This window comes from Rhyacophila brunnea, unplaced genomic scaffold (assembly GCF_057557595.1).
Source record: "Rhyacophila brunnea isolate RB1 unplaced genomic scaffold, BYU_Rbru_1.0 scaffold_2, whole genome shotgun sequence".
NCBI lineage: Eukaryota > Metazoa > Arthropoda > Insecta > Trichoptera > Rhyacophilidae > Rhyacophila > Rhyacophila brunnea.
This window is the reverse complement of record NW_028232859.1, coordinates 40225603-40247054: the sequence shown is the minus strand read 5'-3', so window position 1 is coordinate 40247054 and position 21452 is coordinate 40225603. Positions and strand designations below refer to the sequence as shown.

The following is a 21452-nucleotide window of genomic DNA, read 5'->3' as shown; positions in this document are numbered from 1 at the left end:
TTTAACTGTAAATAATTGTTGACGATTGTGGTAAATAACTAAATCACTATCATAGCGGTTTCCGATTCTCAAGCCAAGAAAGATAAAACTGTTGAAAATCATTATTTATATTTATCGCAAAGATGTGATCATATCACCGTCAATTGAATTGTGAATAATTGCGCCATCTAATATGAAACAATTGAACTTTTAAGTACATAATTGGAAACTAATTTTAATACAGATTAAATATGTAAATGCTGATTCTCGAGATTTTTAGTTTTTATATTGTGATAGTAACAATAAGTGTTTGCAAAAATATAATAAAATTACAGCATCAAGTTATTACCGTCGAATTTTTAATGTAATTGACACGTCTTATTGTAGATGTATTATTTGGCATTCCTCTAAGATATTGTAAAAAATAAAGCTGTGATGAAAATTGAAGCTGATAATGATTAGTAATTTAGTGTCGAGTGATTTCGCATTGCATGTTCACTTTCCGCGAGATTCACACTTTGTTCTCAGAGGTTTATTTGTATGGTCGATTCTGATATTCACATTGCATTAGTGTTACAAGCCTAAAATAAGATTTTATTTATTGAATGAAGTATTATTATTTTGATGAACAATTTGCATCAATATAAGGTTTCCACTTACTTGGTTTTTTTTTTTACAAACAATGCATCAAATAGGTAGGTTCTAACGTGTAGCAGTGGCGTAGGGTGGAGGTAAGCCGTGTAGATCCGATACAAATAGTGCACACTAAATTTTGTCACATGATATACTAATTTGTCTTCATTGAACTAACAATAGAAACTGCTGATGGTGTTAGATAGTTTCTAAAATTTAATAACAAAATATTCTTATATCTAAAAAATAAGTAAAATTATTTCAATAAATCATACATATTTTTAGATATTTTTTATCTTGTATCTATTTTTTTATCTTGTATCTATTATGGTTTGGTTTAGTCAGGATTTAATTAAATCTTAAAAACTATGAAATATTTATTTCGGATCTATACAGCATAGTACCTAATTTACTATGGATTAGTTTATACAGGGTTTAATTGAATTTTAAAAACTAACCAACACCATCTGCAATTTGTATTCTTAGTTCAATGAAAAAAAAATAGTATGAATGACAAAGTTCAGTCTCCACTATTTATGTCGGATATCCACATCCTACCTCCGCACTTTGCCACTGAAGTGTAGACAATTATTTTTGAGGATGCTTTTTCCAAAAATAGGTAGGTAATAACGAATTCTGGATCAGCTTTCTCCATTTTACCTATTTGATTTATGGCGGATGTTATAGGTTTTCCAGTGAACTTATAGGCCATCCATGGACTGAAACCGTATGCGGTTTCGAACCGTGTGCTATACTAAGCTTATCTTTTCTGTTCATGGAAAAATATTTTCACAAAGTATATTATAAGCATCTGATCGCATCCGTTTATTCCATATACTTACACTTACAAATTTAGTGAAAATATATTTTCATGAACACAAATCACAAGTTTAGTATGGCACACGGATCTAAACCGCATACGCATACGGTTTCAGTCCATGGATGGCCTCTTAGTCATCTAGCCACTCCATCTTATTCCATATTATCCATTTAGGCAAATTAGGGCTTCCATTTTTAATGTAAAATTATTTCTGCAAAACTCATATTATGGTGCAGGCATACAGAAGACAGTTTCTCACCAATACGTCGAGCATTTTATTTTCATTTATCATAAATATCCGGTATTTTACGTCTTGCTTGAAAATGGAAAATACTACGGTTTGCACTCGTCAAGTTAATATAAAATATAGGACTCAAGTGGGTAACAGCCTAATAATTTGTTTCCATAGTCACCAATGCAACCATAATAAAAGCGTTTGAAATCGTTATAAATTTGTATAGGTACTTAATTCAAAAGCTTTGTTTTAATTCCCCTCGTTAAATCTCTTTAGATTCTCTCCATTTTATTTGTCCTGAAATATTAAGATTCCCGCAAAACTTTAAAACTGAAGAATTTATTACCGTTTTACGACTTTCGTACACAACACCACAGTGTAAATTGCAACGCATTTTTCCTTCCGGTAGCGCGAAATCCGGCTCCGGTTTCCTTTGTTGCAAATGGCCGACTTACGCCCGTTTCGCGCGCGTGTTTTGTCGAATTCCTCGGGGATTAACCGCGGTCGGAAGCGCTACAAGCGCGGGAAATAGGTAACCCGCTTGCCTTGCCAGCCCTAGCTGCTTAAAACTTCAACGCTAAATAGGTTTGCGCTTTCCTCTCCTTTAAACTTATTTACATTCTATAAATATAACCACTGTATATAGTACGGTGTATTAATACAACGATACGATTTTCATTGTGTACAAGAATAATATTTGCACTTTTATTTACACTAACCAAAGATATAGTCAATAGTACACATTCAGAACATAATAATCTGAATTTGAATGTATTCTAACTTATACTATGTATATAAGAATAATAAAAATGATACAGAAAGAAGCTTTCCTTTGCTCCACCACGATAATTTTAAAATACAAAAAAACATTAAGACTAGTCGTTCATTAATTTTAGTTATATTATTAGTGTGAATTCAAGTAGGGTGTATACCGTAATGGCATTATATATTTTATCTAAGTGAGTATTTCTCACTTCTCATTCTTCTCATGTCTTCATTCATTCTCTTCATGTCTTCTTCTTTCACGGCGTTACATCACAGGAATATTTTTTCCCTCTACTAACTTCTATACCTTGTTTTATATCTTCAGTTTTTCAGCTTTTACATATTATCGTATTCCATTCCTCCACAGGATAAGTATATTACTGAAGTTGTGAAGTGACAAACCTGCTTTTTTCTACTTTTACCGTCTAAATTATTTGAAGCAATATCTTCACTATTTTATATTTTACACGTGTATTTTTCATATTATAGTATGGGTATTTACCGGTGGCTAAGAGTGAAGGTGGGTTGTTGAGATTTGACGTATATAGCGCACACTAAAATATTTTTTATCTATTATCGTTTGGTAAGAGTTTAATTGAATTTTAAAAACTAATCAACTCCATCTCTAATTTGTACCTATTATTTTCATGAAAACAAATTAGTATATATGACAAAGTTTAGTGTGCACTATTTATGTCGGATCTTCACAGCCTACCACCACTCTTCGCCACTGGTACCTACTTACTTAAAGAATATGGACTGATACAGGTAGATTTATATTGCAGTACTCAATATCGGTTACAAAACGTACATTAGGTATATCATATTATGGTAATCAGTATCTATAGGAAAGATGAAAATGTGTACGTTTGCGGCACTGAATAAATTGAACGTCAATAAAGTTTTAATGGCGACCTGCTATTGTCGCTTTACTTGCTCACTTTACATAACCTTTTTATGATTCTTGACTATTGTTTATTAAAATATTCTAAATCATCTTTAAACTTGAAAGACTTATAGGTAATACATTTCAGTGCTATTAAATTTACTAGAAGTGAACACGTTATGCGAAATAAATTTCAGGTATTTACACCATTAGCCTTAGTAATAGTATTGTTATAGTGCGACTTTTATATCCAGTCTTCTACGTCACCACACTCGTTTCTGTAACTAAAAACCGCACCCAGCGTCAGTGTTCTATATCGCATGGGCATCTATTAACACTAAAATTCCTAAACATTAATTGTGGAAACAGACGAATAACATTAGGTATTTCGAATGTAGAAATATTGTTAGGAAGACAAACAGAAACGATTTTTTTTAATTCCTCTAAATAGTGCGAGAGATAGAACTTGTCATAGCAGATAACTACTATGACAAGTTAACACGTAAAGAGTACGTGACGTAATAGTGTAATCGCGTGCAGCGCTGTGACGTAAAAGACTTGATGTATCAGTCGCACTATAGCTTCACTTTCATCTCCGTAGAATAAAATTTTACTTGAAAATCTTTAGTTAGCTACCATTCAATTAAGTATTATAATTAGTATTATTTTTTATATGGTATTAAATAAATTAAATTGTGGAAATAGTATAAAAAATAATTATAGTAATTTTACTAATAATAATTACAAGGTAAAAAGAACTTTCTATATACAACGTTTTTAAATTTTCTGTTGAATCATATAAACTTGACTTAACTAGCTAGTCATATTGATTTTCATAGTAACGCACATATATATTAATAATTAAGTTGCTAGTACCCCACCCCAGACTAGCAACCAATAATGGTGTCGAAATAACTTTTCATACAAAACAGAATTAACTGAAAATGAAATCAATTCTACTTAAAGATGGCTAAAAGTATAAAAAATGCAAATGTCTAGCTAGTCGGGAAGTTAGTTAAAAATCGATTGCAAAATTGTACCGGACAAATAAGAGTACGAACTAAGAAAAACTTTGTAAAATTAGGCGTTTGTTATTTATTACATAATATTTAAATGACACCTATGAATGTGCGCTAAATGCGTTTTTTTATTTTAATATAATACCCAAGTTTTTTTTTAAATATGCTCTACGTTCGCCGCTGATAGTTTAACAAATCTAGCCAAGTTTATAATTAAACGATATTTTAATTTAATCACATAATTAAAATAACATTTTTTATCCTAAATAAAAAAGTAATTAATGTGTAAATCTGTAATTTGGACTTGATTAACAGATATTTCCATTTAAATTATTATTGGCGATCGATATAGATCGAACGATAGTATAATGTGTGAAGTTTTAATTAACATTAAGTGGCAATAAGCGATTCATTAATGAAAAGTTTATAACTACATAATAATCATCCCACCTAAAATATTGAGATAAGACAGAGCCAAAAATGCTGTAAGAAAACCTACTCAGAATTTTATACTGATACCTAGTTATGCTTTCTTGGTGCGTTTAATACCCGATGCGATTCCAATCACGTCAATCGAAATAAATTAGAACCCTGTGAATCTAATTATTGTATATTCACATCGCGTATTTTTTCGGTTCATTGGCTTATGGTAATAATACTACATATATGGCATTTATCCAGTTTATTTGGCTATTTTTTAAGCATGGTAATATGTAAGTACCCACTATATTTTATAGTATGTATTGCATCCAAATCATTTAAGCCTTAAGACGAAGTGCTGTCATACTGTTGAAATATTGGAGGCATCTAGGGATAAAATACGAAAGATTCAATTTAATACATTTTACTGATGATGGCTTTTTATAGAGTTTTAAATGTTACTTACAATAATTTAAAAAATGTGTGTTTTCTGAACAATATCACCTTATTACGTAGGAAACTATATTTTTCATTAAAATATAGTTTAATAAGTTCTTTTTGACATACTTATATATTTTTAAATATTTTATAGTTTTAATGTATTTTTTTTAAAATTTAAAGATAGCTTCTTATAAAAAATAGAAAAGTGTTAGTATTGAAATGTTAACGTAGGTACCTAATGAAAAGCATTGTCATCTGTAAGAGCGTCTTCACGAACCGTGTACTTATTTTATTTTATAACTTATTTATACTCAGTAAGCAGCGGCGATTTTAACGCAAATGGCGCAATAGATTTTTCAGAAGATTTAAAAAGGGGCCTGGAAACGGTGCAAATCAGTCACATATCAAATCTTAAAACATCCTTATTTATCACAAACTACATATAAAACAAAATAAACCGCTAATAATATTTTTATTATGTGTAGTTATTATCATTTTCAATAATAATTATTATTATTATTATTTAATGTTTCTAGTAAAGGGATTCATTGATATTTTTACTAGGTACGTTTATAGTTGGAATGTATGGTTTTTTATTTTATTTTTTGTCATGCGGGGCCTCAAAATCAGTCAGTGTTTCGGGCCTTAGTTATCTTAAGTATCTCAATCCACCACTGGGAGTAAGTAACTATTATAGATACAATCTTACAATAACTAGAGATCTAATTTCTTTCTTTACCAATGCGAGAATGCGTTAATATGGATCACAATCTTATCATTTATAATATTTATATTATTCAATACTGATCTTTAGCAGAAACCTAGTAGACAATTAATACTGGTTAAACTCTTTATTATATTTCTCAATCAACTGGACATATTATTAATCATAGGTATGATTCCTCTATGAGTCAATAGACTAGGAGGTAGGTATTGTGTGGATAGTTGTTACTCGATATTATATTGTATGTAGATGTCCCTAAGGGATTGTTAATAAATGAATGGCAACTGTAAATATCACTTGAACTTTGTATTGTAGATAAAATGGCAATCGATTCATCGGTTGCATCGGCCTCCGAATGATTTTTTCGCAGAATTTACAATTAGTATCTCTGTGACTCTTGTATCGAAACATCGATTACGTTTATTTTGTGTGTAAATTGTTATATTCATAATATATATATATATATATATATCTTCATTGATTTGTAACGTGGGATTTTTAACCGCTGTGAAAAAGTGCATTCGGAATTATGTGGCATAATGGATAAGGTATGTTATAATAAAATGATCTTTATCTTTGTGACAGTTGTTTCAATACTGTCAAATATTCAACATTCTAATACGTAAAACGTTATAAGATGGAAGTTCTAATCTGAAAATAAAAAGAATAATTACAAGATAAAAAGAACTTTTATATACAACGTTTTTAAATTGTCTGTTGAATCATATAAACTTGAATTGACGATCGATTAAACGATTAAAAAAAATGTATTTGATAGAAATAAAACTGAAATTTCATTTTGACATTCATATTGATTTCCATAGTAACGCACGTATATATTAATAATTTAGTTGCTAGGACCCCAGACCCCCTAACAACCAATAATAGTAGATTGTATTACGAATTTCTTCCGAAATAACTTTTCATACAAAACAGAATTAACTGAAAATTAATTCAATTCTACTTAAAGATGGCTAAAAGTATTTAAAAAAATGCATTGGTATCGTGTTCTGATATATTCTAAAAGTTTCAAATGTCTAGCTAGTCGGGAAGTTAGTTAAAAATCGAATGCAAGATTTGTACCGGACAAATAAGAATACGAGTTAAGAAAAACGTTGTAAAAAGGAGTAACCAGTTAAAATTTAGTATGCAGCTAAAATTCAATAACTATGACATTTCTGAATGTAATAATAATTAATCAGATATTTTGATTTTGAGATGATCATTTTTTTATTTTTTGGTGCCATAATGTCTAGGTATATCCTAGAAATATGAACTTAAAAGAATCATCAGTAGCCGGGGTCGATTCACTGCTGGTTGAAGGTCTCCCCAAGTTCATTCCACTCTTTTCAGTCCCTAGTTATTCCACGTAGCTACATCCACTGAGCATTGTGAGTTTTTCTATCCAGCGGGTTGTTGGACGTCCTTGTGGTTGTTTGGTACCTCTTCAGTATGACTGTATGACGGCATTTGTCCAACGGTTGTTCACTGGCCGAGCGACATGTTTAGCCCATTACTATTTCATCTGCTTAGCACCTGGCGTTATCTTGTCTGCTTCCTTATCCATTGGTTTCTTTTGTGGTCTTTTCGCATTATATTTAATATGCACCTTTCATACCACGTTCCGCTACTCGTGTATCATAATTCAATTTTCCAGAAATTTGATTCTACGCCCGGCCATTTTTTTTCACGTCGTTTGTGCATTTTAGAATACAGGCATCTACAAAATGCTACCTTACTGCATTTTAAAAGAAAACAAATGAAAAAAAGAGTCTTTTTCGAAGAGAGTTTTTAATTAAAATATTGTTTTTGTGAAAGTAATAAAACTAACATACTCACATCATGTTCAACCACAACATTCAAGTTTGTAATTTTGTACAATGTGCGCTCTGGAATGTCATTTAATTGTATTATTTTTTCAAAAACGTTATTTGATGGAATGTTCTATAATCTCTCTTTTTGTAAGCTGTTATATTGAGAAACAATAAATCATTTACTAAACAATTTTTTTATATTCGATTTGAAAGTCGAAATAGCCATCAACTTGATTGGAATTTTATTTACACTTAAATATTTTGATACCTATGAATATAAGTTACTATGTAGTGAACGATAACGTTGTTTTTAACATCACCATAATACACATTAAATTTGAATCAACTATTTATAATAATATAATATCATTGTCATAAATGGTCTAAAAACCCAGGGTAGATCCCACTGTCATCGAAGAGCATTCTTTATCTCCCCCTATCATAGGCCAGTCTCCTTCAGCAGTCTGCGCCGGCCGCTCTAGCATCTCCGTTGACACCAAGGCCTGAACAAAAACAAACCATAAGTGCGAGTGAGTAAGCATTCGGCACGCTTATATCTTCGCACTATGCGTTAGAGTAAGATTGAATTTCTTCGGCTGAATTAAATATTATTTGTAAGCGTCGCCGGTAAAAATGGATTTGACTGATTACATTCATTTAAAAACTACGAGCACGTGCTGCTGAGATTTATTGTTTTTGTGTTAAATATAAAGTTAGTGGTGATTATTTTTAGTTATTTTACTAGAACATATTGTTAAATATGTTTTGTGTTTAAATTTGGTAGCCGTACTGAGAAGCAAGACGATGGTATAACGTTTCATAGTTAAGTTGATAATAATAAAATCGAGGTTCTACTGTACGTTATACGCAAGAAACACGGCTTCATTTTGACGAAAAATAGGCGCTCTCTATATATCATTAGTCTGAGGTTGACACCGTCCAACCGACTTCCGACCGTTCGGTCTAGTATCCAGGATTCCCCGTACCCCCGTTTCAGACAGGACACCGGTGTCGTGCTCGTATATAATAGGGAGGCCTTTGTATTCGAATAAAGGGGCCATGTATTATGTTTATGAATGCCCAATGCTAATGAGTCAACGCATAATTTCGCGTTATAAATTAGAACATAAAACTGGCTGCCGTAATAAAAACATGTGTATCGGCGGCTTGAGAATGTAGCAGTTGACGGAAAAGTGTACCGGGCACGCTTTGACTCATTAGCTCTGGGCGTTATAAACATAATACAAAGGCCCCTTTATTCGAATACAAAGGCCTCTTTATTATATACGGGCGCGACACCGGTGTCCCGTCTGAAACGGGCCTTAGCAGTCGGGCACTGTCCATTTTTGCTACATGGCCCACCCATCGTAGCCTGCCAAGTTTAACGAATGCGGAAATACATTCGTCTTGGAAGTGGTTGTGAAGCTCCATGTTATGCCAAATAGGTACCTACGCCATTCTTCTCCATCTAGTATGGTCCAAATATCTTACGTAGCACCTTCCTCTCGAATATATCGAGCACATGATCATCGACCTTGATGCGAGTCCAACACGAAATATATATATTATAATTACTAATAAAAATAATAATACACTTTCCATAATTATACAGGTACAGTTACATACCGAATATACGTAGATAATTACTTTTAAATGCATACATCATATACCCATTTCTGGTATTATTAAAAAAAACATTTCGATATTAATTTTGCTCTACAACATTCCACTATTTGCATCATTCATCCATCAATGTCGTAAAAAAAAGTTTCATAAGTAAACTTCGATAATTAATAATTCATTACAGATACTTTTAACCAAATTTGTATTTAGTGAAAGTAACACGATTTGTCTGTATCAGTGAAAGTAAGAAAAGATACACAAGTAAATACACTAGTACCTATAGAAACTCTTACAAGCAAGGTATAGGTTATATGACTAATTATTTGCATACTGTCAGCAAGAATAATATTATTATTTATAATAATGGAGTCGTAGATTTCGTCTTAATATTTGAGACTTGCTGATTGAAAATACCTTCCATTAACCTCATATTAGTCAGCAAATATATCTCATCACTCACATATCGTGTTTGTTAACCTTTTATAATTATTATAATATATAGCATCGCTGTAGGCACATAATGAAACTCGAGTAAATTTAGTACCTACGAAATGAGACATTCGAATTTTGAATAAATTACATTTAGGTAAGTATAAGTTTTTGTTGTTTGAAAATACCTTAAAATTCAACGTGGTGTCAGTATTTACATCTTATTCAATGCTGATTATAGTCATCATCATTTATGGCACTAAAATCCTTGACAGGTTTTGGCCTTCTTCGAAAACTTCCTTCATCCTGGACGATACAGCGCCGAAACTCCCCAGTTGCTTTGACCGAGCATTTTTAAATCTCCCGTGGCGCAGTCCAGTATCTCAATTATTTCGGTCGTCCAGGTCTACTCTTGCCATCGGGGGTTACGTACATAGCCCGCTTCGCCGGTATATCCTCCGGCATTTTATGCACGTGGCCGATCCAGCGCAGTCTCTGCATTTCATATGTCACGTGATCTTTTCGCCCCCATCAAGTGTGTACAGCTCCTCATTATACCTTGACCTCCAAATGCCAGTTTCTTGAACAGCCCCAAAGATTCTTCTCAAAACTCTCAATGATATCCATATTTCTTTAGTCCTGTTTGCTGAGTGCCCAGCATGCTGATCTATATGTTAATACTGGGCGCATGATAGTTTAATATAAAGTTGTTTTGGTTTTCCTTGAGAGTATGAGCTGATTATAGTACAAATTAATGTATATACATTATAGTATTTCTTAAAGGAATATTTTTGTCTTGAATCATTCGAAATTATAATTTTTAAAATATAAATGAATTAAATCATTTTTACGCAATCAAAACTCTAGTATGGTTAGCAACACTGCGTGGTGTTCATTCAATCTTATGATATAAAGATCGGAATCCGTGTCATCATTCTATCCTATCAACGAACCGAAAACTTTGGAAAAAAACTATCTAGACCTAGAATTTTCCTTTAGTATCTATGTTAGTGTACTGAAATTTAAACCTGTATTATTCACACTGGCGATAGTTTTCATCCGGCAACTAGGTACGCCTGCTAGAGCCCGCTACTTCCTTTGCGGGTTTATATGATACGTTTTTACGATCGATGGATCCCAAAGTCCCGGCCGGTTTGTCACGTTTACTTGGCTTATAACGCTATAGTAGGTACATAATTTCTGATCCACATGAAAGAGACTGCTAATTTGAGCCATAATACTCAATCTATTTTTCAAATTTGGTATAGGAACACATACGAATAGAATAATAAGAAGATGGTTGTATTATTCAGAAACCTTCGCGGGCGTGCGCACGACAACTCACCAAAGTTTCATCGCAATTGGATGAATGGTATACGAACGCATACGAATAGAAGGAGAAGAAGATTTTTGTACTAATTCAGAAACCTTCGCGGGCGTGCGCACACCCACTCACCAAAGTTTCATTGCAATCGGATGAATGTGATAGGAACGCATACGAATAAAAGAAGATAGAATGAAGAAGAAGAAGAAGAAGAATAAGCTGGTTTTTCTAATCCAGAAACCATTGCGGGTATGCACACAATAACTCACCAAAGTTTCATCGCAATCGGATGAATGGTATAGGAACGCATACGGGACAGACAAACAAATATGCATTTTTATATATAGAGATAAATATCCTTAAAATACTGTGTTTATTGAACAATTACATTTTTCATATTTTTATTTCGTATACCTGTGAACACAACATTAATTGAATCAGTTGAAAATGCTGATGAAATCAGTTATTTAACTATTATTAAAACTTATAACCACAGAACAGATTAATAATATTTTTGTGTTTTCTGGTTATCTTAACTAAACATAATTGTGTTTACTCACCAAACGTCCACAAAAAATACATTTTATATACGTTTAATAGCAGGGCGTTGGAGCGGAGCTCGGAGCAGAAAAAAGCACGAAGCAGTGGAACAATGACGTTTTACCCGGAGAACCGAAAAATTGTAGTGCTCCACTGCTCGGGATGTTTTTTTTATTTTAAAATTTTCGTCCTATATTTAACACTTTGCGATGCTGGAATTATTTATAAATATATATGATAAATAACCTCACTTGTTTGACAGAAGAGGAAATAGTGAAAGACGATTTGCTGTCGGCTTGTTAAATAGAATAATTATTAATAATGAAAAGGACAAATATTATACCTTATTTCGAAACTACTTATTTTTGTAATATTTGTAAACATTATAATACGTCATATTAAAACTTTTTACCCGGAGCGGAGCAGACCCTGGAGTGAAGCTGTAGCAAGTATTAGGTCCCGGAGTGGAGCAACTCAAAAAAGAGTCCGCTCCAACATCTGTGTAACAGTTCGAAAATATACATAATAATAATGAAATTCCATATCCCAACGACTGTTACAGATGACATTGTGAAGGCCGTATTTATATATATTATAATATATATGTGTAATTTTCTCATAATAAGCTAAGTAAACTGCGATAAGATACCAATTTTATCTATTTGTATTTTGTAGGCACCTACTTCTATAGTCTAATCACTTTATGGGATCATTGTTATTTTTAATTCGATGCATGTACGCTGCATAAAAATAATCGTAAAATTGTAATCCTAGTTATACCATAATTATGTCGAGCAAATCTCGATAGAGAATAATAATTCAGTTCATTGCTCGGTGAATATGAACTTGTGTTTCCACGTGGATGAACTGGTATGCATAGATTGATTGGAAATATAAAACCGTACAAGAAAAAAACTATCCTTATTTATTAGGTACCTATTAACATGTTATATTTGTTTATAAGTTAAACTGTGAGTTATTAAGTCAAATTTATGAATTAAAATCAATATAATACTTGGAAATTTTAATAGTAATCTTATCACCATGTTTAAGTAATATGATATGGGAATCAAAGTGTTCGGAATTGATTGCAGCAATTAAATTGTGCGATAATAAAATTATCAATATGTATCATAAAAATATTTAAATGTGCTTTTTACCCGAACATAATAATTTTATAACTTATCGCAGAGTAATTATTATTGGGTAGTTATTGTATTAGACTCAGTATAAATTTATAAGACTGTTTTGTGTAGCTTTTTGTGCTCAAAAATAATAGTTTAAACTAAAAGATTATATACAATAAAATTTAATTAAAATAACTAATAATACTGACTATTTATATCGGCCAATGGGTAGCCATATAAAGCAAATTCTATCGGATAACAAAAATTATGTTGATGTTATTGACCGTCTTAAATATTAAATTCACCTCTACCTGATATTATAAATAAACTACACATTATTTTTCTTATTACCTCTCACCTCTTCCCGTTACAATTTGTTTCTTTAATTAAAACAATGCCCGTTTTGTCGGATAGAACATATTAAACGGGATAAAGTACTGATAAATTATGATGTTTATTTAAATAAAATGGCTTTTCACAAAGGATTGACAGTAAAGACAATTAATTATAATATTCTAGCAAAGGCTTCCGCTAGGCCTTGCATGTCATCCTAACGAATTTACTTGAAAATACTCAGTTTTCATTTTGACCCTGCCAATGATTGTTTTAATAATGATGCCTCCAATATAATCCTAAAATATGGGTATGTCAAAAATAAACCGGAAGTATTTATAGGTGTTAAACATAAATTGGATGTAGCCAGTCCATAATACCCAGTGACGTCCCTAGACGAAATTCCGCCCCTAGGCAGCGCCAAAATGTCGCCCCATTTGTTTATACAGTATTTTTTATCATCCTTTCATGACTAAAATATCTAAGAAATGTTTTGTATGGATACATTACTAACAAAATATACACCACTAAATCTAATTTAAATGCCATCTTTGCTTCCATAGACAATAAGCCCACGGTTTCAAATACATTTAAAAATACACCTGAAAACTTCCAAAACTCATGAGTGACTGGCAAAAATATTTGGATAAATTTTTAATTAGGTAAGTATGTACTACCTATAATTATTATTAAATCTACATGTGTAATTGCTGGTCATCAAGGACGTGACGTCCAAGTACAACGGAAGTAAGCTAGACATCGCGAACCCGACAAAAAAAACAGTCAATTTATACATTTTGTTTCGAACCAGTGAGGTGATTTTTTTAATGTTTCCAAATTTATTTATTTTAAAATTTTTCCGTTATTACTAAGTTTAGGTAGCTATTTCTAAATATACCTAATTATTCTCCTCGATTTGCCGCCCTTCGAGTAACTGCCGCCCCCAAGCGACGCTCAATCTGCCTAACCCCCACGGGACGTCACTGATAATACCGGAAAATATGAGTTATCGTACTAAATATAATCTATAATATTTTATATAGAACGATAATAATGCTAACGAACTTGTCATGGATCGCAGAAAATACCACCTTCGATTTTCAGGAAATAGTCACAGTATAATAATACACAAAAAACGATAAAATAATATACGAATCCCATTTTATCTCCTGAAAAGTTATTCACACTGAAATATTTAGATTGTGTAGTTTGAAATAATCACATATAACATAAAAGCGCCTATTGATCTAATTGTGTATTGTGTGGACTGTTTACTTTCTACATAACTACATTCAAAATTCGCGAACTACGTCGAATGAATGTGAACGGAATGATTTTTTCTCGAGGTATACGATGACGTAACATGCCAAAATATGTGTGGCGAATTATTAGAAAGAACTGAAGATATAACTAAAATACATTAAGGTAAATGCTTCTTTCTTGGCTTTATTTCCACCGTATGAAATATATGAAAAAATGCGGCTGCTTATTTTTATTCACATGTCCTGATAAAGAAACTATGAGAAAGTGTAGAGGAATTTAGACACTCAAAGACAATATTTGCCATTTATATTATATAAATAATACTATCTTATCAACCATTTACTTGTTTAATATGAGTTAAACGTGTACAGATGCACTTCGCTACCCAAATAAACTGCGCCGATAGTGATTTGACATGTCAATAAACAATAATAATACACCAACCATATACCTACATTATTAATTATACTTCGAAATTGACCAGATGTAAATAAAAATTGGTATAGTCATTTTGCACCATTTTTTTCCTAATATCACACCTAATAATAAATTCTAATATTGCGTATATGAGTATAAATTTTGAGGATTTTTCAAACGTTTCAAAATTCCTAGGAAATATATTATTTATCCTGAATTATTATTTCATAAGATAAAATACGTCATGATGTATATAATAATATATTATGAACGAATATCTACAAAATTTAATAACATTATAACATTAAGGTACACAAAATATATTATTTATTTTATTAAGTAAGTAGCTATTTTGGTCGCCAAGAGCTATGTTCAATATTGTACTTAATCATTTTTTTTTGTATAATTATAATATTTCAGTTAAACCAGTTCGAATCAGCGGATTCGTATTGTTATAATACCAGAGGTTGATATGTATACGTAAAAATGATTTCAAGTTTAACACATTTTTGTTTTCCAATGAACTCATTATTTTTATTGTATAATTACAATTTGCACCACAACTATAAATTATACAAAAATGTCTTTTACACTTTAAGGCAACTTATCAAATTTATTTTTAAGATTTAATATTTTGGAATTAAAAATAAATAATACTTTTCTTCTCATTGCTTTTAGATATCTACAGATTGATTCATTGATTAGTTATAAGAAATCAGATTAGCACGTAACAGTAAAAATACGTGAGGTTACTTCCAAAAGTTGGTAAGTCTCGAAATCATGTTATGGAGTACCTAATTGCGATTTGAAAGTTTGACATTACCTCTACTATCAGGCATAATGCTATTTTTGTGCTTTACGTGCATGTTCTATTTATTGGGTGACCTTGAATTTTCTAGCATACATATGTATATATACATATACATATAATCCAGGGGGGGGGGCAAACTGCATGTGGCCCGCTGGGTATTTTTTTGCGGCCCGCCATTATTAATTATTGTACTTCTGATTACGAACAACTTTTTTATAAATTTTTAAAAAATATTGACAATAGATTAAAATTTGTTTAGCAATAGTACGCGATCCATTTTCAATAGATATTGATAGTGTACCGACAGAGCTACAACTTGAGATTATTAATCTGCAGGGTGACACTGATTTAAGATAATTGCATCGTCGTGAAGAAATATCCAAATTTTACAATGCACTTAATTCAGACAAATTCGACCAACTTAAAGATTATGCAAGAAAAATGTTCGTTATTTTTGGATCAACCTATATATGTGAACAAACATTTTCGATCATGAACCTCAATAAAAATTCTTTACGATAAAATATCTCCGATGCCCGTTTACAAGCAGTTTTGAGAATATCAACTACAAAATTGACACCTGAATTTAAAAAATGTTAAAAAAATGTACAACAGTTTCATTCTTATCATTAATTTTTTTGTAATTTTTATTTTTCGTGATAATAAATAGTGTATATCTAAAACTGGTATTTTATTTGCGGCCCGCTGCTCATTTTGAATTCTTGAATTTGGCCCTCCATCCAAAAAGTTTGTCCCCCTCTGATATAATCCGTTGTTTAAATTTCTAAATTATTGACTTACCAACTTTTGGCAGTAACCGATATCCTCCTTAATCCAAACCTCTCCAATGAACATGGAATAATATATTATGTTATTGATCATTTAACTTGAAATATTCATGGTAGTTTTCATTTAATATACTTATATTTAGTATCATGTTGCTTCATTGTGTAAATACACATTATCATTATTAATTGTATTGGATGTTTGGTTTTATATTTCTGATCGCATCCCGCATAACAATCGAACTTTTCTTGAAGTTAAAAACTGAGTATAATTTTTCAAAGCGTGCGAACGGATGGATTTATTCGGATTTTGATTAGTATGATCGAATTAAACAGGTTTTCGGATGATGATTGTTTGTTGAGATTAACAGGCTCTTACGTATTATATCTCAGATACTTACCTACCTGCCTACAACTAACTATGTATGACTGGGGTTCGTCCGGGACATAAAAAGGTTGTTGAAGGCTTTTTTTACATCGACAATTATGTCGTAAAAATTTGTTTATCTAACATTCATGAAATCATTAATAAAAATATTAAAGATAAATGAGTCTCGCAGAGAAATACCGCATGACTCGAGCATTCCGCTAAAAATAATACGGCTGTGTTCTGTTAGAAAAATAATTATAAATAAACGATGTGCTTGGTTATCTGCTATCACGAAATGAAGACATCAGGGAGCCACGATAGTATTATTTTAGTTTTAACCAATTTCGATATTGAAATTTCGTAACATATTTCATCGTGCCTACATTAATTTGTTGTTTACAAAAATGTACGTAACTGGACACGTGATTTTTCCCTCCACCATAATGCTCCATCCTTATTCCTCCAGGGAGCTAGAACCCTTTATATGTTTAATGTAGAATACATTGATTTTCTTTTTTACCACCCCTTCATCCACGATTCAGACTTTTGTCGCAATCTGTTAATTTCTATAATTTTTGCATCTTTTATTACGTCAACTGATTGAATAAACTTAGGCAGCGCTGCCAAATGTCGTGTTATAATGACCCTTACCTCCAAAACGTTTGCAAACTTACTGTCTTGGCAAAGAGGTACCGCCACTCCACCCTCTCCCGTTCACTTTCGGAGTATCACTGCTTATCGAATTATTATTATACCATTTTAGCATATTTTTATACGATAGTCACTTGCTCATGCATTGTTATTTTTCGATGATATACGTCATAATCTGTGATGGGTATTACTGATATAAACCCAATTACATAAATTGAAGGGGTCATGGCCCCCACATCCTGAAGCGGGCCCCCAGGATAGGATTTTTGGCGGACCCCCTTACCCATCATTAAAGATAAAGGCAGTATATTTACTATTTAGTGTGTTTTTGTATTTTTTAATACATCCATTTTACATAATTAAAAATTTTGTCGTACAACCACATAAACAATAATATTATTGAAGGAAAATAGCTCCGCAGGCGACTTTTTTTAACCATATTTGTGATGAGTGTTTATCTCACTTATCTGGTCGACTAGTTTCGCCGGATCCCTTCTGAGCCCGGGCCCCCAGGCTAGAGCCCTGTCAGCCGCCCCCTTGTGGGGGCCATGAAAGGGGTTATTGCAAGACAATGATTTGCCACAGAAACGTAGTTTGAAGATGAGCAATTTAATGTTCTTGTTTGTTGTTCACATATTCTTGATCAAAATCAGTATTGTAACAGGAAAAATCACTATCCTCATTTAAAATGTTTGATATATCGTACAAATAATTATTTTGTTTGGAGCAAGAAGGCGTGGATAGTCGACTGACCGGTGTTAATTTTGACTGTTGTGGCATATCATGTTATAACCATTTTTAGAGCAAAATTTTAATTTCATCAATCATATTGAGACATCTGAGTAAATTTTAGTAAAATGTGAATGTGTGCCCTGGGAATTGGTTTTATTAAAAATAAACAAATTCATAATTATGTGGCATATCGTTGTCTTGCGATAACCCTTTCAATTGTATTGTACTATTGGTTTGTCTTATTAACATTTAATGTTTTTTTTTTTGTCAAATATTTGCACTTATTAACAATTCATCAAAGTATGGCACTATTATTGTCAGCAGTAGGTACCTGATGTTATTCAGTTTAAACAATTAATATACCTAATTACTATTAAAAATTGACATCGGTAATTATTTTTAAAAAAAAATGTTAAAATGATCACGTCTTATTTTTTAAATGTTGCCAAATTCAATAAAGCCACCAGTTGAGTGGTGGTAGAGTGACATATATATAACCCGAATAGCGTTTCGGGTAAAATTTTATCTGTCGATTTTTGTCGAAAAGGTTTGTTTGGTGTACCTCTCGGTAAAATTGTATGTCATCAATAAATTGTAAACTGTGAAATACACACTAGGTAAGTAGCATATACTTAGGTGTTGGGAACGTTGGGAATATCATTTACAAGTATGTAGGTAAGGATGTTTTTTTTTATTTAGTCTGTTGTACATTAATTATTAAGTCACTTATTGTTTTTTTTTCTGTGAACTTGATATTTTTCTAATTTACATTTAAGCGAACATAAATAAATACAATCTTCACTGTATGAACCACCATATCACAAGCACACATACATGGAAATATCTTAATAATTTATATTAACATTAATTGTTAGGAAGGGTGAAAATAGAGTATGCCGTGGTGATTGAACGCTAACTCCTAATTGATTGCTCTTTCCTTATAATATATGATAACAAAAAAGGACTATTTAGGCATGTATAAATAGTCTTAATAAATTTACAATACATATTGAAATTAAAATAATTCTATTATAATATCGAAAGTAAAGAAACGATACTAAAGAATTGTTTATTATTAAGAAAATATTTCGATGAACACATATTCATGTTTTTTTAATTGACTTAATTTTGAACAAACATAATTTTGAAAACACTTTGAGAAAGTATACTTATTATGACCAATAGAAAAAATCTTTTTTGAAAAAAGTAAAACACCCAGCAGGATCGAACCTGCATCTCTCGGGTTTCGCGCCCATGGTAGTAGGTATTTGGCACCCATTCCACGTAAAATATGTTTTTTTTTGTATTTTTGGTACTTTGCACCTTTCTTCTCGGTATTAAATTTTGAAAACACTCCTGATAAAATATATTATAACCAATAGAAAAAATCTTTTTTGAATATATTCGTTGATTAAAAAAAATAGTTAATTATTGACTTAATTTTATTTAGATTTTGACACCTCTCGAATAGATTTATTAACAGGTTTTTTTAATGGGAAATGATTGTTAGCCGTTCAGTCTACTTCAATTTTAATGTTGGTGCTCAGATTCAAAACACACAATGAAAAAAACATAAGAATTCACCAGACGAAGGGGAAGTAACTGAAATTCACGACGTGGTGATTCGTAATAATATTTTGGGGATTTTTTCTTTGTAAATATCAACTATTTTACCACGTTTTTCTTAGCTCGTATTCTTGTTTGTCCGGTGGCTGTTTATCCAGTAAAAATCTTGCAATCGATTTTTAACTAACTTCCTGACTAGCTAGACATTTGAAACTTTTAGAATATATCAGAACACGATGCCAATGCATTATTTTAATACTTTTAGCCATCTTTAAGTAGAATTGAATTCATTTTCAGTTAATTCTGTTTTGTATGAAAAGTTATTTCGGAAGAAATTCGTAATCCAATACACCATTATTGTTTGCTAAGGGGGTGGTCATAGCAACTAAATTATTAATATATACGTGCGTTACTACGGAAATCAAAATGACATTTCAGTATTCTATATTTTGTTTGTTTGTTGCAAAATAGAAAAAAAGGATTTGTTGACAATTGCCTTATTTGTCCTTAATTATTAATACATAGAATTGTCAAGTTTATATGATTCAACATAAAATTTAAAAACGTGGTATATAAAAAGTTCTTTTTATCTTGTAATTATTTAAATTACCAATTAACAGATTTTCATTCTGGCGAAGCGGTGAGATACTGCGACCTCCAAAACTGCGACACTAAAACTTAGTTTATTATAAGTCATAATAGTTAATTAAAATACTTAATAAGTCTTCTAAGATGAAAGGTTCCTCACCCCTGCTCTAGCGTTACGAAAAAATATTAGTTTGATAACATCTTAATTCTACGTAATGAAGATAAATAAATATTAATATATGATAAATATTCCACGAATAAAATTTCCTGCGTAGGCTACTACATAAATTTTATTTTAACTAAAAAGGACGTGACAAATTGAAAAACATCGGTGAGAAAATTGTTACAATGTCGTTAAACATGTTTTATTCTATAGAGAATATTGTTTTTACAATAAGTTACCATTTGTGATGATTTTAATCTGATAAGTCTGATAAAATATGAAACATTATAATAATGAGGTATTAATTAATCTTTCCTTATTACCGGATGTTATTATCTAGGTAGGTTTATTTTGGTAGATATTGTATTATATCCAAATTATTATAACATAACTAAGTAAAGTTGTAAGAAAAAATATTAATTCGAATCTTACTATGGTACGTTTACATTTGACACTAATATCGTCATATTTATGTATGACACCATATTCACTTAGTGTAAACAATAATTATATTTGTATCAGCTACTTATTTTGCGTGTGTCGGCACTCACCTATCACTTATTCCAACTACTTATATACGCAAATGTAAACACTGCGTATATCGATGAAAGGTAGGTATGGCGTCCGTAATTTAATCTAATTATTGCTATGAGAATGCGATTCTTATTAATTTCATTGTGAAATTATTGTAATAGGTAGTACCTACATATCGAGGATAGAACGTCAAATCACATGAAATCGAAATAACACCAATATTACATCCATATACGAAAATACAATGACACTAAGTGCTCGGCCGTAGTGGTTTGGCGGGCGCGGCGCGGCGGCGTCTTGCGAAACTCAAACGTATAACCGTGTGTATTATGCCCCAAAAAAGACACTGTCTACGAACATTTCACACACGGTTATACGTTTGAGTTTTGCAAGACGCCGCCGCGCCGCGCCCGCCAAACCACTATGGCTGAGCACTTAGTTGTTAAAGTCTAAATTAATG

At 31.6% G+C, this 21452-nt stretch overlaps 1 protein-coding gene across 1 annotated transcript in view; it reads left to right on the top strand.

Moving 5' to 3' along the window:
• Nucleotides 1–21452, top strand: part of LOC147072312 (uncharacterized) — a 173835-nt gene that overhangs the window by 122497 nt on the left and 29886 nt on the right. The window lies entirely within an intron of this gene.